Below are 25,135 nucleotides of genomic sequence, written 5' to 3'. Positions count from 1 at the left end.
TTTAAAAATTTTTGCATATTTAGGCACTTGTTTAATGATATCAAGTAAAGAAAAATTTGCCTCAACCTTACAAAAAGTCTTTATAATTTATTTTTTCCTCTTTTTCTTTCCTAAATTTGGCAAATCTTTCAAGAAAAAAATGGTGAAATGACAATTTCCTCTTGTTGGTCTATTTATGCAGCAGGTTTTCTCTCCTTTTTCTACTGAATTTTTGTAGGTGTTGTCTACTATTCAGTCTCTTCTAGCATGGAATTTTCTGCATTTTCTGTTGAAATTTTGCAGGTTCATTATGTAGATTTGTCACTGAGCTTTTCCCAAGACTCTGCCCTCGTGGAATTTCCAGTAAATCTTTTCCACTCCTCAAAATTATTGCACTTACATTTTGCTTTGGATTGACTACCATTTGAGATGGTAGCTTTCCTTAGACTCCAATCTACTCATGGAGGTAGCCATTTGGCTCATTTAATTTTTCAAACTTTGCACATATTTAGCAAGGGGCTTTATAATATCTTCAAGAGGCATACCTTTCTTTTGAGGAGGTGCTTGTTAAGGGTAACTGTGCTGAAAATTATGAAAATTATTAAACTTTGCATAGCTGAAGTTGGGATGCTCCCTTCATCCTAGATTGTTTGTGTTGGAGTAACGGTCATACTTCCTTTGTTGTTCATGCCCCTCAAAACCTCCTGTGGTGTTGACATGTTGTTAATCCTCTCAGAGTGTGGGGCATATATCTGTTGAATGTCCATAAGTTGCGTAAATCCCACATATTCTTACTTGTTGCTTATTTCCTATAATAGGACTTTGTACTACATATGTTAATTCATAATTTTTGGATTCAAGAGAAGACACATTTACCTCTTTAACCCTTCTTGGTTGCTCCTTTTAGTCTCCATATTTTTTGGAAGCTGCGACCATGATAGAAATCAACTCTCTAATGGCTTAAGGTATCTTATCCTCAATAGATTCTCCACGTGGTACATCAATGAGCCTCCTTTATGAGGGTAGAATACTTCCAAAAAATTAGTGGGTAAGAGATTAGTTAGAGATGTCATATTGGGGGCAACTTGTGCACAACCTTTTGAATCTTTCCCAATATTCGTACAACTCTTCATAATCTTTTTGCTTGATGCCATTGATCTCCCATCTTATTCCAATGGCTTTGGAACTTAGGAAATATTTGTCTAAGAAAAGCTCTTGCCATTCTAGTCCATGTAGTGATAGAGCCAGGTGATAAGTTAAATAATCAATCCTTCGGGCTTCATCAAGTGAAGAAGGGAGTGCACGTAATTTGATATGGTCTTTGAATATTCCTTGAGGCCTATTGCTTAAGCAAACTACATGAAAATTTTTAAGGTGCTTGTATGGGTCTTCATTCTCACACCATTTAAACTTGGAAAACAAGTGAATTAAACTTGAAAAACAAGTAAATTAAACTTGATTTCAGCTTAAAAGGTGCTCCTAAGGCTGGATATGTGATTCCAAGTGGTGCTTGATCACCAACGGGGACTGCTAGTTCATACAAAGTTCTTTCTTGCACCATAGGTGCTACTTCTTCTTCAATTTTGGCCATAATTCTACTGCTGCAGTAGTTGGTTCAAGAATAATTATTGTTGCAATTTCTTTTTCAAGGGCTAGTTTGGGAGCTTTTTCTACAACAATTTATGTTTCTTGGGTTGTTTCATCAAAGCTCGCAGAAGTGTACGCTGATGAGGCTTGTTTCCTCAATTTGGCTTATTTTAGAAAGCCTTTGGTGGTCCTTCCTATTTCGAAATCGTAAGGTAAGTCTTCTTCATGATCAAACCTAGTCATGAAAAGAAATAAGTTAGTTTATATCAATTTCTCGACAATGGTGCTAATTTTTTATGGGTGCCGAAACTACTAAAAGTATTCTATCTAAATCCAATAAATATAAATTGCATATAGGGTGAGGAGGATCGTATCTTCAAGGAATCCACACTAAAAATCTCCAATTAATAAATAGGAAAATAAAAAAAGAAAACAAAAATAAGGAGGTTTGATTAAGATCCAACAAAAGCAAAAATCAAGTGAAAATCAAATAATAAACTGGAGCAAAAATCAATACAAATAAATTCTAGTTGAAGAATAGGATCCGTTTCAGTTATGAGAATTGATCATTAAAGTAAAACTATCTTTATTTATTCCAATATTTGGTTCTAGTTATGGGAGACTCTCCTCACAACCAATATCTTCTTAGGTATAAATTAAGTAAGAAACATTCGCTAGTTAACCCTAGTCAACAAACAACCTAAAGAATGTCTATTGGATTTAATTTATCAACTGCCTTAAGAATTAGAGAGATCCAATTCTAACCAATAAACTAAATTGCGTGCTGAGTTTAAGATAAGGTCATGCAATTCTTTAGTGAGTTGCACTAATTATTCCTGTTGAAGATATTAACAACAGATCCTATTGATCAATCAATAAAGTAGTAGTAATAATAATAATAATAATAATAATAATAATAATAATAATAATAATAATAATAATAATAATAATAATAATAATAATAATAATAATAATAATATATGAAATTGTATAAATATTGAAAGAAACAAAATAGATAATTAAGTTTAAATCTCACAATTCTCAAAGAAACAAAAATTTCAACCTATCTTCAACTAAAACTAAAGAAATTAGCCACACATGACTGCAAGAAAACACAAAAAGAATAAAGGAATTTGGCCAAGAATAGATAATGGGTTGCTGCTGTAAAAAAGGGTGCTTAAATAGCAAACCCTAGAGAAGTCCTTTTGAAATTTCTTGCAAAAGAGTTTGATTTGAGTATCTTTAGTGAAATAATCCTTTTGATTTCTTTTCTATATAGGGCAGAGGTTTTCTGATCTCCTAGAGAGGAATCCCGAGAGATCTAGGCTAATTTGTATGTTTTAAATGGGAGAATTCTGATTTTTCCACATTAGAAGAATTTCAAGGTAAACCTTTTAGATTATGATAGGATAGTAACAAATTATTTGGGCCATAAGGTGGAAGTAACGTATATAGCAATTAAATTATATGAATGGCTTAATAAGGGTGCCATATGCCCTAGTGACTCATCCTAGCCTATAGATCTATTAGAGTTAGGCTAATAAATAAGTTTAACTTATGCTAACAAGTTTAAGAAACACAAATATAAAGCATAAGAGATAGCATCATAAGTATGGTATGTCGAACAAAGTGATAGAAAGGTTAAAAAACATAGTTTCATAAGAAAGAAAATACTACATGGAGTGAAAAGAAGATGAGGTGACAAAAAACATAATTATGAGGGAAAACTAAATTCTGAGAAAAAGATTTTATAAGAGAAGAAGAGTTGTAACATTCCAAATTTTCGGATTATGAATAGTATTATTTCCAGGTAGTGAATAGTACCACTTCAAAGGTGACCGATACTTTTCTTACCCATGAATAATGTTATTCAATAGATGCTTAAATATTGTTTGAGGCTAATATAAGTCTCTATTATGTGAAAACCCTTAAATAAACATTAGGGCATGGACTTAATATTTTTGAAAAAAAAATATGAATAGTGATTTTAAGACATGGGTAAATTTTGACTTTGATGAAAATTAATAAAATTGACTTGTAAAAATTAATAGGTGATATATAAAATATTAATGAATGATAATTATAGGTTAAAGTATGAAATATGGGAAAGTACGTGTGGTAGAATTTTAAAAAGAAAAGAAAAAGTTAGATTAAATTGGAAAATTTTAAGTTTTAAGTGGAAATTAATTATGTCCTTAGATCAAAAAGTGTCCCTCTCAATCTTAATGACTCATTTCTATTAAAAGAGACAAAAGAAAGGTAGAGGAACTAATACTACATAATAATCATTCAAAGTAAGCTGTGAGTAGTCAACACATAACAGGGCCACGTAGTAGGTATCTTACAAATGAAAAATGTGGATTAGCACGAGGAAAGGGAGACCAGGACACCTTAATACTTGGGCCATTACTAAAAGATTCGCCCTTCCCTTGACAAGGCGAGTCTCGGTATGAAGTTATCGTTATCACACACATTATGTCTGTGATCGCGGGATTCCTACCTATTAGATGTTCCGTATTAAGTGGACGACCACATTACCACGAGATTATCATAAAAATAACATATTCATCTCAACCTCTTACAGTATAAAAGGAGAAGAATCGCAAAGAAAAAAGTACGCTATTCTAAAATACTAAAACTCTTAGTAGTTCATTATATTTTCTCTACTCATCGAGATACTGACCTGAGCGTCAAAGTGGCTGCTGTGGGCACCCACCATCACCTCACATTTTCTCCCTTGCAGGTTCTAACCAATCATAGCAAAGTTCCATTCCGGCCACATCATCATTCTAATCTCAGTAACATCATTTAATTCCGTTGCCAGGTACCTATTGAACTCTATTTGTTCATTGGGATTAAAGTCGGTCTCTTGTTCCTTTTCCTTTTGGAAAAAGGGATCTCTCTTTTCTCTGATCTCTCAAAATGGTCGAAATCACCCATGTCACTATAGGAGGACCTGATAAGGGCAAAGGAAAAAATAAGTGTGTGACAGAGGATGTCCTGTTTGCCCATGAAGAACCATGAACCAAGCAAGAAGTAAGGTTCAGTCCTGCCGATAAAGTGGTGGGGTTCTTTTAAAATGACCCTTGGTTGTTAAGATCCTCCTAAACCAGTACGAGGTAAGGTAGGTACTTTTAGATATATGTAGCTCTATTAATCTTGTCATCTTAATATGTTTTTAACAAGTTAAGCTTAGATAAAAACAGTCTTGCCAGAGTTTCTTATCCTTTAGTAGGATTAGGTGATAAGACCGTGGCAGTATTAGGCACTATTAACCTTCCCTTGGTGTTGGGTGATGAGAGATACAGGCAAGAGTTATATACAGAGTTTGCAGTAGTAGATATCCCATTTGCATACAATGTGACACTCGACCATCTAGTCCTAAACTACCACGGTATCGTTATTAACATGGGTGCTATATGTCTTAAGCTTCCAGCTCTAGAGGGCATATCAGTGGTCCAAGGCCTTCTGAGATTAGCCAAAGAAGGTTATGGACACCCAACATAAAGTCTGAGGAAAGAAACCATACCTATTGACTTGCTGGAGAAGCCAGAGTCTCACATAAAACCAGAACCAGTAGACCCAGTAGAGGAGGTTTAGATAGGAAGGAGCAGAAGGTATGGTTCGACACTATGCTAACTGGTGAAACAAGGACTCGTCTAGTAGAGTTTTTAAAAAGCCGAGTGTCACTTGGTCCCCAAAAGATATAACAGGTGTAGACCCAACTCTTATTACTCACAAGCAATCTATTGACAAAAACATCAAACCAGTCCAATAAAAGAAAAGAAAGTTCGCACCAAAGAGGCAATAGGTGATCAAAAAGGAAGTTGATAAACTTTTGTGCGTAGGATTGATAAAGGAAGTACAGTATCTCATGTGACTAGCCAATGCAATCTTAGTAAAGAAAGCTAACGGGAAGTGGAGCATATGTGTGGACTTCATCCACCTAAATAAAGCATGTCCGAAATATCATTACTCATTACTGTTCATCGATAGATTAGTGGACTGGACCTTAGGCTATGAGATGGTCTCCTTCCTCGATGCCATCTCGTGATATCACTAGATCCTGATGGATATTGAGGACGTAGAAAAGACCGTGTTCAAAACAGACGAGGGAGTTTTTTGCTACAAGATAATGCCTTTTGGGTTAAAAACTGTAGGAGCCACATACCAAAGGTTGGTGTCTAGAATCTTTAAGGACATGGTAGCGTCAAGCGTCAAAGTATATGTCGATGACATGGTGGTAAAAAGCCGATCATTATAAGAGCACCTGGAGGATATCTGGAGAGTCTTTGATGTTCTGAACAAGGCAGGCATGAAGCTGAACTCAGAAAAGTGTACTTTCAGAGTAAAGGCTAGGAAGTTTCTAGGATATATCATCTCAAAAAGGGGCATAGAGGCGAATCCTGAGAAGATTAGCGCTATTCAAAACATGGAAGCACCCAAAACCATTAACCAAATATAGAGGCTAAATGTGCGAGTCATTGCCTAGGGCCGATTCATATCATGTTTAGCTAGAAGGTGTCTCACATTCTTTAAAGCCTTAAAAGGCAAAGGTAAGTTTGAATGGGAAAAGAGTGTGCAGAGGCCTTTGGAATCTTAAAAACCTTTTTTATCCTCTCCTCTATTGCTAAGCCCGCATGTCCAAGATGAATTTTTATTTCTATATTTGTCTATGATGTAGGAAATAGTTTGCTCAGTGCTCGTTTGTAAGAGCAATGAGGAACAAAGGCTAGTATATTATGCTAGCCAAGTCTCAAAAGGGCAGAGTTGAATTACCCTCCACTTGAAAAGTTAGCATTGTTGTACTCATGTCAACCACAAAGTTGCAATCATACTTGGAATCACACACTATAGAAATTAGAACCAATTATCCTTTGTGAAAGATTTTACACAGGCTAGAGCTATTGGGATGGTTGTCCACCAGGACAGTAATATTATCGGTCTATGATATCAGATATGTGCCCATAATGGCCATGAAAGCCCAGGTTCTAGCTGACTTTGTCGCAGAGATGACCCCACTGTAACGACCCCAAAATGGACCGTCACCGGCGCTAGGATTCAGGTCGGCTTAAGGCCGCCAGAACCCGTAGCAAGCCTGCTATACTCTCTGTGTACCTGTAAATCTCATACATGATCATACATTTTCTGTGAAAATAAAAACTCTTTTCTCTGTACCAAGGCTTAACCTGTGCATGCACTATCTCTGTACTCTGTACTCTGTACTCTGTACTCTGTACCCCTGACTAGAGCTTGCTCTAGATGGGTTAACTCATACCTGTTAAGCCTGGTCATAAAACATATATACATATACAGATCATGTACATAACAAACATCACTAAGTCAAGCACATTGCTAACTTTACACACAACTATTACATCTCTTTTTAATATTACATGTCCACTCTAAGCTATTACACATCTCTTTACTCTTGCCGTACTCTGCTGGACTGTCCCTGTACACTGTATACTGAACCTGCAAAACTGGGGTTAAGGGAGTGGGATGAGCTCTATAGCCTAGTGAGTAGAACAGGAAAACATCTCAGTAAAATATGATCTCATGGAATGCACCATATCACAGACAATCCATATCAAAGGTAAACCTGTCACCACATAGTCCTAGTAACTCTGTGCCAGGGCGTAGACTCGAGCACCTGGTCTTCCTGTGATATATGTATATGTGTATATAACACCTCTGTACTTACCCTTGCCAGGGCGTAGTCAAAGGCTCCTGGACTTCTCTATATACCTGCCTGGGCGTAGTCAAAGGCTCCTGGACTTCTCTATACCTGCCAGGGCGTAGTCAAAGGCTCCTGGACTTCCTGTCTGCGACTATTGGATCATTCAGCATTTACCCACATCAACACATAACAAGGTAATGCAATGCAACATATTCGTGGAGTCTAATGCACATAACCTACTATATACTCATGATGCATGAACGATGCTAAAAGAATTTCATTTCACAATTAAAAAGATTAAGTTTAGTTCCACTCACCTTTGGCTAACTGGACTGACTCTGCAGGCTCTGAAAACACTGAGCAGGACTCACTGCTGCTCTATCTGGTTCCTCTGGTTTGTATAGGTACAAAGAAACTCAAATGAGGGACCAAACTAGCTTATGAACCACTCTATTAAACTCCCCAAGAATCCCCTTAAACTCACTCTAAAACTCATACAAAGCATGCAAAGGAAAGCTGGACAGAACACTTTCGGCGGCAGGTTCGGCGGCCGAAAGTCCTCTCCAGAGACGAAACTCAAGCACCTTCGGCGGCCGAATCTCTACTTTCGGCAGCCGAACCCTTTCGGGGGCAAATTTCGGAGGCCAAAAGGCACTCCAGAGACGAAAGTCTCTAACCTTCGGCAGCACCTTCGGCGGCCGAACTTCCCTCCAGAGCCGAAAGTCCAAAAGCTCGGGGGCAAGCTTGGGCAGCCGAAGCCACCTCCTCATGGGTTCGGCGACCGAATGTACCTTCGGCGGCCGAACCTGAGTTCATCAGCAGGGCAGAAACTTGCCCTGCCTCTCGCCAAATGCACCAAACTCCTCTCCACTCAAACACCTCAACTCCTCAACTTGCATACACTTATGTATATGCTCAAAGGGGTCAAAACCAACCTAAAAACCCCAACAACACAGAACATACAACACATAAACAAGCTGTGCTCACAAAATCACCAAAACCTCTCTTTTTACCCTATTCATGCAACTCTCTCCATAAACCCCATAAAACCTTCAGAAAACATAAAAACAAGTTCAGGATCTTCACTTACCTTTGGAAATCAAGTAGATGAAGGATCCTAACGTGGAGTTTTGGAGCAACTCTTCTTCAAACTCTCCAAACTTCACAACTTTGAGTTTTTAGCTAGCCAAAAAGATGAAAGAAGTCAAAGGGAGCCAAATCTGAAAGCAACAGTCAACTGCATACAACAGACTAATTGCAACCAAACACATAAGGACCATGGACCGCCCGTCCCACTTCAGCAAGCAGAACTCAAATTGCCTAAACCAAAAGAGTGTAGAATCCAGCTCAGCCAACCATCCAATACAGACAGACTCTTATCTACCCAATCAGAAGCTCCCCATGCAGCAACTTCCATAATCTGAAGAAGGTGAGAGTGGCTTCTATGAACAAATCTTCCATGCCCAAACTGATGAACCATTGTATGCAGACATTGTGAACTACCTAGCCACATGTAACTTAGCCTCTGATATGCCCAAGCACACAAAAGACAAAATAAAGAAGAGTACAAAACACTATGTTTGAGATGAACCATACTTGTGGAAACACTGTTCTGATCAAATGATAAGGATATGCATCCTAGATCAAGAGATAGCCTCAGTACTCACATTTTGCCATTCATACAGTTATGGTGGACACTTTGGACCACGAAAGACAGCTCACAAAATACTTGAAAGTGGATTATTTTGGCTCACTATCTTTCAAGATGCCTATTTATTTTGCAGATCATGTGCACGATGCCAACAGACTGGAAATCTAAGCAACATAAGCCAAATGTCGCAGAATTCCATCATGGTCTGCGAGATATTTGATGTATGGGGCATAGACATCATGGGACATTTCCGCCATCCTTTGGATATACTTATATCATCCTTGCAGTGGATTATGTGTCTAAATGGGTAGAAGCTAGAGCAACCAGAACCGATGATGCAAAGGCGGTGGTGGATTTTGTGAAGACCAACATCTTTGCCAAGCATGGAGTGCCCAAGGCGATCATTAATGATTGAGGGACACACTTTTATAACAAGGTAGTGGAAAACCTTCTCAAAAAGCACCATGTTATATATAGAACATCCACAGCCTACCACCCTCAGACGAATGGGCAAGCTGAAGTGTCTAATAGAGAAATCAAAGCCATTTTAGAAAAGACAGTGTGCCCAGTAGAAAAGATTGGAGTGTATGATTGGAAGATGTCTTATGGGCATACAGAATAGCCTACAAGACACCCATAGGGATGTCTCCTTACAGATTGGTCTACGGAAAAGCTGCCATTTTCCAGTTAAACTTGAACACAAAGCCTACTGGGCTGTCAAGAATTGCAACATGGATCTTAAGGAAGCTGGACACCATCGGAAGTTGCAACTCCAAGAACTAGAAGAGATAAGACGAGATGCATAAGAGACTTCTTGGAACTACAAAGCCAAGACCAAAGCCTCCCATGACAACTGTATTTCAAGAAAACAGTTTAAGGTTGGTGATAAAGTCTTACTCTTTGATTCTCGTTTGAAGGTGTTCCCAGAAAAGCTACGGTCTAGGTGGATTGGGCCATTCATTGTGGAGCATGCTTATCCCCATAGAGCTATAGATATTCGCAATATAGAGACAGTGAAGATCTTCAAGGTGAATGCGCATCGCCTGAAACCATACTATGAAGGATTCGCAGTGCAAGTAGTGGAAAAAGTTCCACTAAATTCTCCTCCTCAGCTTGCTTAGTGTTTCGCACCACACAAACCACACCAGGAGAGTACTTGTTAGTGTATTTGCCCTAGGCCATTATCTTGAACCTATTTGTATGTCATTTTGGTTATTAATAAAAGAGGTTTTTTATTATCATTATTATTTGTTTGCATGTTACATAATAATGATTCACATTCCTGATTACTTATTATTATATTGATAATAATAAAATATTGCTAGTATAATTATTGATTGATAATCATGAGATGATTATGTATACGTTTATATAATTCAATAATCAGAGATACTTGTTAGAAAATAAAGTATTGGATGGACCCGCATTGAGACCACTACATAGGTTATTGTCATAAGTGAATCTCAAAGTAGTTATTTCTTAATCCTTTGACTTGAGATTGTCATAGTTTCCAACATAAGGACTATTATGTTTTGACATAACCAGACATTATCTTTAATCGGACAATCATAAAGGTTATGATTGAGCATAATAGAAATTATGTAGAGGATATTGAACAATCAAGTTAAGATTTGTCCCTCTCTTTGAGAGAGATATCTTATGGGCCCCTCGATAAGTGAGACTGAGAAATACATGGCCGTGCTCAAATGAATTGATAGTGTGATCAATATCATATAAATTTATCAGTCTACTTAGAGATCGAGAAATCATAAGTTTGAACATTATAAGTTTGACATTGACCATGACTTATGTTCAAACTAGATATTGTGTGACAAAGGGATTAATACATGTTCTATCTATTAGGCTTTATTGGAGTATTGATCCTTATATTAGTTGGGTAGTCATAATATCTTACTAGAGGCCACTTATGACTTATGGGTATTGTGGGACTGTGCATATTGCCAATTAATGTGAGTCTATTGGGTCACACACAAAAAAACATTGTTGATGTGCTATGACATATTAATGGACTAAAAGCCCAAAACCCATTAATATAATTAATAATAATAAAGTGTTATTATTAGTAATCATTAATTAATAATAGTAAAGTGTTATTATTATTAATATTAATTAATAATAATAAATTATTATTATTATTAATCATTAATTAAAATAATAAAATGTTATTATTATTAATATTAATTAATAATAATAAAGTGTTATTATTATTAATTATTTATTATTATAAGATAATAATATTTAAAAGATCTGCAGTCTATCTGTAACTGTTACAGATAAAGGACTCTATCATATAAGATATTTGAGTATCTGCGAAATTGTGATAGTGGGTTCTGAACACAACTCTTGTGGGAAAAGAGTTGTGGAAAACCAAAAAAAGACTGAAACATATAAATAATCCTTCTATGAATTGTGGAATGATGAATTTTTTTTGGAAATTCAGTCTAAAAGTTGCAGATTGTGGAGCATATAATCTATCCATTCTTCAGAGAGCTAGCACTCTAGAAGGATAGAAGACGTTTGTGTGGATACCATTGAGAGTGTTCGTTTGAAAAGGCAGCACCATTAGTCCGGCAGTGTATCTTCTTGACGAGATTAACAGGTTAGTTTCATATACTTCCTTTGAAATAAACGAAGCACTCGGATTCTGAAAAAGGAAATCAAAAGAGATTTTATTTTTTCGCAGCGTAATTTAGGTTGCAATAATTTCTGGATTTGACAACAGTGGTATCAGAGCCAGGTTGTGCTTTTCGTTTAAGTTAATTATGCCATGATTGATATTATATATGCATTATATGTTTATTAGAATGGCATGATAATTATGGATGAATGATCAAATCATTTAGGTATTTTTACATAAAAAAAAATTTTTGGATTATCGATGAACAGTCATCGTGAACCCAGAAATTGCTAAGGACCAGTTACTGCCAACCATCACATGTGAAGGCCACAAGCGAGCACGCGGTGGGTACCACTGCTGATGCATGCTCTGTCGCCTGGCTCCCGAAGCAAAGATGGGTAGGTGGTCATGTGTGTTGACATGCAGATTGGGGATCCCAATTTCCAAATTGTGGACTGCATTTGACATAACAGGCTGGCCAGGGAGCACAAGTGTTGCGCCGTCCCCAGCCTCTCGGGCTGGCGACTTAAGCGGCCGACTATTCATCCGATGGGCCGCCGGGGGCTTCGAAGCCGAGATGAGTCTCGGCTCCTTGCGTTTCCTGCGAATCGCGAGCTCGCCAGTGCTGTTTCGAGCTCACCATTGCGCGATCTTCTGGGTGACAAGCTCAACTGCGAATGGACGACCGGAGTTGCGCAACTGTTGTGCGATCTGGTGCTCGATGGTGAGGTCGCCCATGGTGCCACTGTCGACGACAATCTGTGCTAGCGACGAGGAGCGGGCTAGTTGGCTGGCTGCTGTGAAGATAGTGTGCATCAGCTAGGTTTTCTTCCTGAGGAAGAAGAAGAAGCTCCAATTACAATTTTGCCCCTGAAAATGAAAATTAATAAAATAAAAAAAAATTAATGAGAAAATAATTTTTAAATTATTTTAGTCTTTAAATCAGATTTAAATGACTATGTAAAATAGTTTTATTATTTTGCCATATATTAGTATGAGATACTATGCACTATAGTCTATATGTATGTATGCATATAGGATGCTATAATATATATATGCAAGACAAAATAATTAAAATTAAAAGTTAAACCCTCACTCTAAATTTTAAGTTTTAATGCCACCCATATATTAAATACCTATCAAGACTAAGATCACCAAAATGCAGGTTTTGCCAAAACAAAGTGCTTAGGTTATCTTAGTAAGATAGGATGAGTAATAGTTACTCATTTATTTGATTTTGGTTGGACTTAATTAGGCTATCAAAACGGTTTTGGGCTTAAAGCATTAGATGGGGTATAACATGCATTTGACATATGATGTCAACACCTCATAATCTAAGTGTTACATTAGATGTAATTGATAAGGAGTTACCTACCTAAATAACTTAATTCTAAGCGTCATGCCAAAGTTGACTTAGAATTAGGTGAAATATGGATCTTAGCCCACTAAAATATTATTATTCTTCTTGAGGGTTATATTCTAGTGGGAGATTATTATCACCTCAATATTAATTTACTAAATTAATTATATTTGCATATTTTGTAGATCATTATGGCTGCTAATAACAATTCCACTTTATCACTGCGATCCATCCTTGAGAAGGACAAACTGAAAGAAAATAGGACTAATTTTGTTGACTGATTTAGAAACTTGAGAATTGTTCTCAAGCAAGAGAAAAAGTCCTATGTGCTTGATGAAACTATCCCTGAACCATCGCCTGCTGATGCTACTAATGCTGTTAAGAACAAGCGTAAGAAGCATATGGATGATTCTAATGACATTGGATGTCTTATGTTGGCAACTATGTGCCCAGAACTTCAGAAAGATCTTGAGCACCTTAAGGCTTATGAAATGAGTGTCCATCTTAAACAGGCTTTTCAACAGCAAGCAAGGCAGAATAGGTATGAAACTACCATTGCACTGCATGATTGCAAAATGGCTGAAGGTGAATCGGTTAGTGCTTATGTTTTAAAGATGAAAGGCTACATTGATCACCTTGCTAGGCTTGGCTATCCTCTGAGTTTAGAACTCTCCACGGATTTGATCCTACATTCTTTACTTGGTAGTTTTTCTCAGTTTGTCATGAACTATAACATGAACAATATGGAGAAATCCATTCCTGAGATGCATGGGATGCTAAAGATAGCTGAGGTAAATATCAAGAAAAGGCCTACCCAAATTTTGAATGTCAATAAGGGTAAGCTTATGAAAAATAAGGGGAAGCCCAAATCTAAAGGTGGTAATGGGCTTAAGGGATGAGGCAAGCATAAATGGCAACCCAAGGCAAAAGTTCCTAAAGAAATAGTTCCTAAGGAAGAAATCTGCTTTCATTGCAAGGAATCAGGGCATTGAAAGAGAAATTGCAAACTCTATTTGGATGAGTGTAAGAAGAAGAAGAGTAGTGAGACTACGACTTCGGGTATTTATGTTATAGATATTAATTTATCTATTTCTACTTCATGGGTATTGGATACCGGATGTGGTTCTCACATTTGTACAAATGTGCAAGGTCTCAAAAGGAGTAGAAAACTGAAAAAAGGCGATGTGGACCTACGTGTAGGCAATGGAGCAAGAGTTGCTGCTTTAGCCGTAGGGACTTATGAACTTATTTTACCCAATGGGACTTTGTTAGTTTTGAACAATTTTATGTTCCTACTTTGAGTAGGAATATTATTTCAGTTTCTGTTTTGGACGATGAAGGTTTTTCATTTCTTATTAAGAATAAGAAATGGACGATGAAGGTTTTTCATTTTTTATTAAGAATAAGAAATGCTCCATTAATAAAGATGAATTGCTTTATTGTATTGCAAATTCATATGATGGCCTATATGTCCTTAATCTAGATGATTCTAGAGACAACAATATCTATAACATAACTTTTAAGAAAACTAAGCCAAATGAGTTAAACCCAACATATTCATGGCACTGTCGGCTTAGCCATATAAATGAGAATCGCATATCTAAGCTCCATAAAAATGGTTTATTAGATTCATTTGATTTTGAATCAATTGAAAATTGTGAATCTTGTTTGCTTGGTAAGATGACAAAGGACCCTTTTACTGGACAAGGTCAAAGGGTTTCAGACTTGTTGGGCTTAATACATACAGATGTATGTGGCCCACTAAGTATTAGTGCCAGGAGAGGTTATCAATACTTCATTACATTCACTGATGATTTCAGTAGGTATGGCTACTTCTACCTAATGAAACATAAGCATAAATCTTTTGAAATGTTTAGAACTTTTCAAAATGAAGTACAAAATCAACTTGGTAGAACTATTAAAATGCTTCGATCTGATCGAGGTGGTGAATATTTGAGCCAAGAGTTTGATGAACATCTTAGAAATTGTGGAATTGTTTCACAATTGACTCCTCTAGGAACTCCACAATTGAATGGTGTTTTTGAAATGAGAAATCGAACTTTAGTAGATATGGTTCGATCTATGATGAGTTAAACAAATCTCCCTTTATCATTTTGAGGTTATGCCTTGGAAACAACTGCTTTCATTTTAAACCGAGTACCATCGAAAGCGGTTGAAAAGACACCATATGAGTTATGGACTAGCAAAATGCCCAGTTTGTCTTTTCTTAAGATTTGGGGTTGTGAGGCTTATGTGAAACGCCTAATTTCAGATAAGCTAGCTCCAAAATCTATCAAGTGCAATTTTGTGGGGTATCCTAAGGAAACCAAAGAATACAATTTCTATATTCCCTCAGAGAACAAAGTGTTTGTTGCTCGAAATGGTACCTTTTTAGAAAAGGAATTTATCTCTCAGAGATTCAGTGGGAGTATAGTGCGACTTGAGGAAATTCAAGCACCATAAGAGAGCATTGAACCGCCGATAGAACAACTTCCAGAACCATAAACAGTTGTGGAAGCTGAAAGGGTGACACAAGTCCCACGCAGATCTGATAGGACACGTCATTAGCCTGAGAGATATGGATTTCTCATGACTGATAGTCATGAATTTTTGCTCATTGATCAAGATGAGCCTACTACCTATCAAGAGGCTGTGTCAGGTCCAGATTCTGAGAAATGGCTTTCTGCCATGAAATCTGAAATGCAATCCATGTATGATAATCGAGTTTGGTCATTAATTGATCCCCCTGAGGGTGTTAAGACCATTGGTTGCAAATGGGTTTTCAAGAAGAAAATTGACATGGATGGAAATGTGCATACCTACAAAGCAAGGCTTGTCGCAAAAGGTTTCAAGCAAACTCATGGTATAGACTATGATGAGACCTTTTCGCCAGTTGCAATGCTTAAGTCGGTTAGAATTCTCATTGCCATTGCTGCGTACTATGATTACGAGATATGGCAAATGGATGTCAAAACAGCTTTCCTTAATGGAAACTTGATCGAGGATGTGTACATGACACAACCTGAGGGACTGAGGATCGAGGATGTGTACATGACACAAAATATCCTAAAGTACCTTAGAAGGACTGAGGATGCATTCCTAGTTTATGGAGGTTTGGAAGACAAGCTAGTTATAAATGGTTACACAGATGCTAGTTTCCAAACCGACATAGATGACTTCAGATCGTAGTCAGGATTTGTATTCACTTTAAATGGTGGAGCTATTAGTTGGAAAAGTTTCAAGCAGAGCACTGTAGCAGATTCTACAATAGAAGCTGAGTATATAGCAGCATCAGATGTAGCTAAAGAGGCAGTCTGGTTGAAGAAATTCATCACAGAGTTGGGAGTGGTTCCCAGCATTGCAAATCCTATGGACCTTTATTGTGAGAACAATGGTGTCATAGCATAGGCAAAAGAGCCTAGATCTCATCAGAGATCTAAACACATACTCAGACGATATCACCTAATTCGAGAAATCATTGATAGAGGAGATATCAAAATATGCAAAGTAGACACAAATGACAACATTGCAGATCCACTGACCAAGCCTCTTTCACAAGTCAAGCATGATCAGCACACTAGGTCTATGGGTATTAGATACTTGTATAATTAGGCCTAGTGCAAGTGGGAGATTGTTAGTGTATTTTCTCTAGACCATTATCTTGGACCTATTTGTATGTCATTTTGGTTATTAATAAAAGAGGTTTTTTATTATCATTATTATTTGTTTGCATGTTGCATAATAATGATTCACATCCCTGATTACTTATAATTATGTTGATAATAATAAAATATAGCTAGTATGATTATTGATTGATAAGCATGAGATGATTATGTATATGTTGATATAATTCAATAATCATAGATACTTGTTAGAGAACAAAGTATTGGATGGACTCGCATTGAGATCACTACATGGGTTATTGTCATAAGTGAATCTCAAAGTAGTTATGTCTTAATCCTTTGACTTGAGATTGTCATAGTTTCCAACATAAAGACTATTATGTTTTGACATAACCAAACATTATCTTTAATTGGACAATTATAAAGGTTATGATTAAGCATAATAGAAATTATATAGAGGATATTGAACAATCAAAATAGGATTTGTCCCTCTCTTTGAGAGAGATATCTTCTGGGCCCCTCGATAAGTGAGACTGAGAAATGCATGGCTGTGCTCAAATGAATTGATAGTGTGATCAATATCATTTGAATTTATTAGTCTACTTAGAGATCGAGAAATCATAAGTTTGAACATTATAAGTTTGACATTGACTATGACTTATATTCAAACTAGATATCGTGTGACAAATGGATTAATACATGTTCTATTTATTAGGTTTTATCGGACTATTGATCCTCATATTAGTTGGGTAGTCATAATGTCTTGCTAGAGGCCACTTATGACTTATGGGCGTTGTGGGACTGGGCCAATTGCCAATTAATGTGAGCCTATTGGGTCACACACAAAAGAACGTAGTTGATGTGCTATGACATATTAATGGACTAAAAGCCCAAAGCCCATTAATATAATTAATAATAATAAAGTGTTATTATTATTAATACTAATTAATAATAATAAAGTGTTATTATTATTAATCATTAATTAAAATAATAAAGGGTTATTATTATTAATTATTTATTATTATAAGATAATAATATTTAAAAGATTTGCAGTCTATCTGTAACTATTACAGATAAAGGACTCTATCACATAAGATATTTGAGTATCTGCGAGATTGTGATAGTGGGTTCTGAACACAACTCTTTTGGGAAAAGAGTTGTGGGAAACCAAAAAAAGACTGAAACATATAAATACTTCTTCTACGAATTGTGGAATGATGAAGTTTTTTTGGAAATTCAGTCTAAAAGTTGCAGATTGTGGAGCACATAATCTATCCATCCTTGAGAGAGCTAGCACTTTAGAAGGATAGAAGACGTTCGTGTGGATACCATTGAGGATGTTCGTTTGAAAAGGTATCACCATCAGTCTGGCATTGTATCTTCTTGACGAGATTAATAGGTTAGTCTCATATACTTCCTTTGAAATAAACGAAGCACTCGGATTTTGGGAAAGGAAATCAAAAGAGATTTTATTTTTCCGCTGCGCAATTTGGGTTGCAATAATCTCTAGATTTCCCAACAGTACTCAGTTTTCTTTGAACTTTAATATTTCCAATACATTGAGGACAATGCATGAATTAGGTGTGGGGGTACATATCTCTAAATTTTTATTTTAAGTCCATTTTAGCTTTAATTTTTAGTTTGCATCATTTTTGTTATTTTTGTCTTTAATGCACACACATGTAGCCACAGTTTTTTTTCTTTTTTCTATTTTGGCATGCTTTACTCAAACACATAGGCTATGTTGAATGAGCTTTCTTTCCATGACCCCATTGATGTGATGACTCTTTAAACCTAAGTTGAATAAATTGTAGTGAGTTGTATTCATTTTTGAGAATTTCCTTTTGAATTGAATCTTTGAGCTTGCCATGGTGAAAAATATATGACAGTACTCATTAAAAAGAATAATAAAGATGTGTGAATGAAGAAACATGACTTATTTCAGCACTTGGTGTTGATTTACCCAATTCATTGAGAAAAAGAAATTCAACAAAGGCAAAGAATTCAAAAGCATAAATTAAAAACTGTTCCAATGGTCAAAAGACTATGAACAGAGCTAGTAGCCATTTGGACAGGTGACCAACTGAGTAACTGGGGGTGGGTATCACAAATATGTACCTTCACGTCAAAAGGTTGGTAGCCCTTTCAAGCAAGAATAAAGTGCTTCAAGTCAAGGGCAAGTCACTCCGAGAGCTAGGAGAAGTCTTAACTCAATAAGAATATATGCATGTATAATCTCTCTCTTGAGGAAAACAAATACTAGCCATGGTAGGTAAAGGGAGACAAGGGAAGAAGGAGAGTAACCTTGGTGCATACACTCTTCACTGCAATGCTTCAAAGTGGAAATAAAGGATCAAGTAGCTAAGAGAGCTTGTTTGACTAAGTTTATTTGCTTGAGGACAAGTAAAAAGTTAGGTGTGGGGGTATTTGATCAGACCAAATTTAGACCATTTTATCATGTTGTTATTAATGTTAATTTACACTTTTTTTGCTTAATTCTGTGGTTTTGATCTTATTTTGCAGAAAATAATGTAAAGAGTTAATTTGGTGAAAATGCTCTTAAAACTGCCTAAAAAAGGATAAAGGAGAACAAGCATGTTTGCACAAGCCAAGTTGCAGCTGAAGTGAAGATAAATAAGGAAAGTACATTCAACAGAGTAATTTGAAATTCAAATTTCAAATCTTCAAGAAGTCTTTCCCTTATTGAGGAAGCCAAAGAACATTCAAAATTCAAAATTCAAATTCAACATTCAATTCAGCTTATTCAGGAAGCCAAATCTCAAGAAGATGCACTTGCCTCCCAAGAATTCAAAATTCAAAATTCAAAATTCAAAAGAGGTCATTCAAAATTCAAAAGAAGGCTCAATGATCAGTTCAATTTTAGATTACTTTATCATGATATTATTGATGTTAATTTACACTTTTTCTGCCTAATTCTGTGATTTTGATCTTATTCTGCGGAAAATGGGGTAGAAAGGTAATTTGGAGAAAATGCCCTTAAAACTGCCTAAAATGGAACAAAGGAGAGCAAGCATGCCAAGTTGCAACTGAAGAGGAGATAAATAAGGAAAATAATTTGAAATTCAAAATTCAAATCTCCAAGAGCATTCAAAGTTCAAAACTCAAGATCCAGCTTATTAAGGAAAGTGCTAAATAAGGAAAGTAGCAAATAAGGAAAGTGCAGTCAGCAAAGCAAATTGGAATTCAAATCTTCAATAATCCTTTTCCTTATTGAAGAAGCCAAATCTCAAGAAGATGCACATTCAAAATTTGAAATTCAAATTCAGTTTGTCAAGAAAGCCAAAGAAGACATACTTGCCACCCAAGTCTTGCACATTCAAAATTCAAAATTCAAAAGAGAGGCTCCACCTTATTAATGCACATTGGGCAGCAAGGAGATCAACTTGGACAGCAAGTAAGGAGCTAGGGTAACACCCTTCACCTATAAAAGCATCTCTTCAAGCACCGGCCACACTTAACCTTACTCTGTTCACAATCGACCGAACCATCCCCTTCTTCTCCAAGCCGCCTCTCCTCTCTTCTCTTGTTCTACTCTCTCCTTACTTTTTGATTTTTATTTCAGCCATGAGTGGCTGAAACCTTTAAATCTAGTAGAAGATTAGTTGAAACTTTAGTTGTTTTATGGATTGGGAGATCTGAACATAAGTTGTTTATCTTTTGTTTCTTTAATATTCATGCAATCTCATGCTTAATTCCATTGTTGCTTTGTTATTTTGATCAATATGGCCAATTGATACTTGATTGCAAGGTAATAAATTGTTAGTTTGGATAATTTTAAGTCCGTAATTGCTTGGATTGTTCAAACATAAGTGACTCTTGGTGTAAAAACTAAGGAGATTGTGTGATCTAGCAATATCACCATGCGTTTGGGTAGCTAGAATTAGGTCTCTCTATTTCTTAATACAATTGACAGTTGTTAGATGCCTAAGGCCCAAGGACATTCCTTGGCAACTTGTTGATTAGTGATTGGTTAGAGGATATTCCCTAATTAATTTATGCCTATGGAGGGATATGGTGGTGAGAAGCGTCTTCCATTTCCATAACTAATTTATTGAATCAAACAAAGGAACCTAAGCATCAATGATCAATCCCAACAATTGAAGTGGATCCAATTCTTCAACTAGAGCCTTTCTCATATTTGAATTCCTTCACTTTTATTATTCGCTTACTTTATTGCTTTCATCATTAGTTTAATAGAATCAATCTCAAAACCCCCCCTTTTACCTTACTTGCAGTTTACTTTTATTTTACTTTCAGTTAATTTACTTTCAGTCTATTTGCTTTCAGTTTGTTTTGGTCTTGATAAGAAAGGTAGGTAAGTATCAATTTCCTGTGGATTCGATCCTTTCACCACTATATACAGTTGTAAGATTGTTGATAATTGAAAATGTTATTTTTTACCGATTTTGACAACCGCACAGTCAAAAATTGACACCGTTGCTGAGGAATTGATTTAACTAATTTATTTTTCTTTCATGACCAGATCTGGATGCAAGAAAACTCTGCCTGACTATCTAGAAATTGAGCGTACAATCAGGCGACTAGGAAAGCAAGCCGAATCTGCCCCGAGGAACCCACCATTGCAGATCCAACTTCAGAACCTTCTGAACTTCACCAAACAGCCGCAAAGATGGCTGAAAACAATGCACAATGTGCTGCCCATGCTGAATTAATACTAGAAAATCCAGCAACGAGGCCACCAATGCCAAGAGAAAGAACACTGAGAGAGTTGGCAGCCCCTATAGGCGATCAAGCACCTCTCTGCATCACCTATCCGCCTCTGACAGTCCCTTTTGAGCTCAAAACAGATTTGATACATCTACTACCTAAATTTAGAGGTTTAGAGAATGAGAATCCACATAAGCACTCTAAAGAATTTCACATTGTATGTTCATCCATGAGGCCGCAAGGCATAACTGAAGAGTATATAAAATTGAGAGCTTTTCCCTTTTCACTTGATGATTATGCTAAAGATTGGTTGTTTTACTTACCACCCGGTTCAATTACTTCTTAGGATGGTATGGTTGAGCATTTTTGAATAAGTAGTTCTTAGCTTCTAAAGCCATAGGCGTAAGAAGAGAGATCAGTAGTATAAAGCAAAAATCAATTGAGGATTTGTATGATTATTGGGAAAGATTTAAAAGATTGTGCACAAGCTGTCCTTAACATGACATTTCAGATAAATCACTTCTAGAATTCTTCTATGGAGGTTTGCTACCATCCGAAAGGAAATTCATTTATGTAGTATACGGAGGTTCAATTGAAGATAGAACACCTCGAGCAATTAGAGAGCTGATTTCAACACTTGTAGCCTCATCAAGACAATATGGAGATGAAAAGCAACTGCAAAGAGGAGTCAATGAGGTAAGTACATTTGCTCTAACTGCTCAAATTTCTGAACTAACCTCTGTTATGAAAAGTTTTGTCATAGGTCAACAGGCTCAACCACTCCAGCAGCCGCGGCCCTGTGGGATTTGCGCATATGTTGGACACTCAACTGACCAATGTCCAATACTTCAAGAAGATGACCAGCAAGTGAATGCAATTGGGGGATTGATAGAGCCAAATTTAGACCCATTGTTTATATTGTTATTTATGTTAATTTACACATTTTCTGCCTAATTTTGTGGTTTTGATCTTATTTTGCAGAAAATGGAGTAAAATGGTAATTTGGCAAAAATGGCCTTAAATCTGCCCAAAAGAGAGCAAAACTGCACAAGCATCGTTTGCCCAACTTGTTTGACCAAACCAAAGTTGAAGCTGAAATGGAAGAGGAATAATCTGATGTTTGACCAAACTGTTTGCCCAAATAGACTGGGCAAACGGGACAGCAGGGCAGAAGCAGTCACAGGCAACAGGGAAAACAGACTGTTTGCCCATGCTGTTTGCCCAAACAACCCGGGCAAACAGCACCAGCAACCAGCAGACAGCAAATTGCGGGAAAAGCAAAATTCAAATGTTCAAGAAGATTTTTCCCTCCCAAACACTTGTGGACAGCTCAGCAAATCCTCAAGACACCTCAGCACTCAATCCCACATATTTAGGAGGGCAAATCTCATCAAAATACAATTACCTTCCAAGAATTCAACTCCAATTGGGAAAAGGAGTCCCATCTCAACAAGGAAACCTAGGACAGCCTCTTCAAGCTATAAAAGGCATCCAAACCAGCAAAGAGGGCATCTATCCTTCAATCAATCTTTCACCTCTGAAGATCAAGAACTACATTCGGCAGGAACACCAGCAGCTACGCACCCCTTGCGCCAGCCCTTCTCCATCTCTTTTTATCTTCTTTCTTTATTTTCATGTTAGTTTCAGCCATGAGTGGCTGAAACCCTAATTTCTAGTTGAAGAATAAGGTGAAACTTTAGTTGTTTATGGATTGGGAGATCTGAACCTATATGTTCTTTTATTTTTCAATATTTATGCAATTTTATGCTTAAAGTTATTATTGCTTTGTTGTTTAGATCAAATTGGCCACTTAATTCTTGATTGCAAGGTAATTATTGTTAGTTTGGATAATTTTCAGTCTGTAATTGCTGGAATTATTCAATCATAAGAACACTTGGTGTAAAAACTAAGGAAATTGCATAATCTAGCAATATCACCATGCGTTTGGGTAGCTAGAATTAGGTTTCTCTATCTCTTAATGCAATTGACAGTTGTTTGTTGCCTAAGGCCCAAGGACGTTCCTTGACAATTTGTTGATTAGTGATTGATTAGAGGACGTTCCCTAATCAATCTAAGCTTAAGGAGGGATTTGGTTGGTGAGAAGCGTCTTCCACCTCCATAACTAATTTATTGAATCTAATAAAAGAATCTTTGTGTCAATGAGCAATCCCAACAACTAAAGTGAATCCAATTCTTTAACTAGGCTTTTCTCATTATTGATTTCTCTTTACTTTATTATTTGCTTTACTTGCTTGCTTCCAATTTTAGTTTAACTCAATAATCTCAAAACCCCCTTTTTATTTTATTGTCTATTTATTTACTTTGTCTTGACAAGAAAAATAAGTAAGTATCAATTCCCTGTGGATACGATCCTTTTACCACTATCTACAGTTGTAAAATTATTGATAACTAAAAAGGTTATTTTTGACCGGCCTCGACAACCGCGAGTCAGAAATTGGCGCTGTTGTCGGGGAACTGATTTAACTAATTTGTTTTTCTTTCATGACCAGGTCTGGACGCAAGGAAATTCTACCTTATGATCCAGAAATTGAGCGCACATCAAGGCAACTAAAGAAGAGGAACCAAGCCTCAAAGCCATCCACATCAACAGCTGCTGTCCAAACAACACCTATTGAAGTTACAGCCTTCCAAAAGACAGCACCTGCTGTCAAAAATATTGAATTTGTTGCTGTAACACCTTCTAAACATCCTGACCAAACTGCTGAAGCAAAGACAGTAACTGCTGTCAACCCTGCCAAAACCCCTGCTGCAGAATCTGAAAAATCTGCTGCTGTCCAAAAACCAGCCACTGCTGTGTTTGCCCAAACAACACAATCACCTACTGCAGAAACAACACAGAACACTACTGTGTTTGCCCAAACAGCCGCAGAGATGGCTGAACTCAACATACAACCTGCTGCACATGTCCAAAGGCCAGCAGAACCTGCTGTACATGCTAAAATTCAACCTGAAAATCAAGCATTAAGAGCACCAATGCAAAGAGAAAGAACCATGAGAGAATTGGCAACACCTGTAGGTGATCATGCACCACTTTGCATCACTTATCCTCCTCTGACAGTTCCCTTTGAACTAAAAACAGGTTTGATTCATCTTCTCCCTAAATTTAGAGGTTTGCAAAATGAAAATCCACACAAGCACTTGAAAGAGTTCAATATTGTCTGTTCATCTATGAGACCTCAAGGTATCTCTGAAGATCATGTTAAGTTAAGAGTTTTTCCTTTTTCATTAGATGACTTTGCTAAGGATTGGTTATTTTATTTGCCACCTGGATCTATAACTTCTTGGGATGATATGGTCCAAACCTTTTTGAACAAATACTTCTCAACATCTAAGTCAATTGGCATAATAAGAGAAATCACTAGCATAAGACAAAAACCAATCGAGGATTTATATGATTATTGGGAAAGGTTTGAAAGATTATGTACAGGTTTCCCACAACATGATATGTCAGACAGGTCCCTCATACAATTCTTTTATGGAGGATTGTCTCCTTCAGAAATGAGATTCATTGATGTAGCTTGTGGAGGATCCATTGCAGATAAGACACCTAAGGAGATGAGAGAATTGATCTCAACACTCGCAGCCTCATCTAGGCAATATAGAGAAGAAAAGCAACTGCAGAGAGGAGTCAATGAGGTAAGTTCACCTACTATTTTTGAACTGACATATGTGATGAAAGACTTTGCCATAGGACTGGTTCAACAGATTCAAGCAACCTAGCCACCTAGGCCATGTGGTATCTGTTCATATATAGGACATCCAACTAATCAGTGTCTTGCATTCTAAGAAGACAACCATCAAGTCAATGCCATTGGAGGATACAGCAACCAGTCTAGACATGATCCATATTCTAACACTTACAATCCAGGTTGGAGAGACCACCCCAATTTTAGCTATGGAAGGGCTA

Source organism: Manihot esculenta, chromosome 18 (genome assembly GCF_001659605.2).
Source record: "Manihot esculenta cultivar AM560-2 chromosome 18, M.esculenta_v8, whole genome shotgun sequence".
Taxonomy (NCBI): domain Eukaryota; kingdom Viridiplantae; phylum Streptophyta; class Magnoliopsida; order Malpighiales; family Euphorbiaceae; genus Manihot; species Manihot esculenta.
This window is presented reverse-complemented; position numbering follows the sequence as displayed.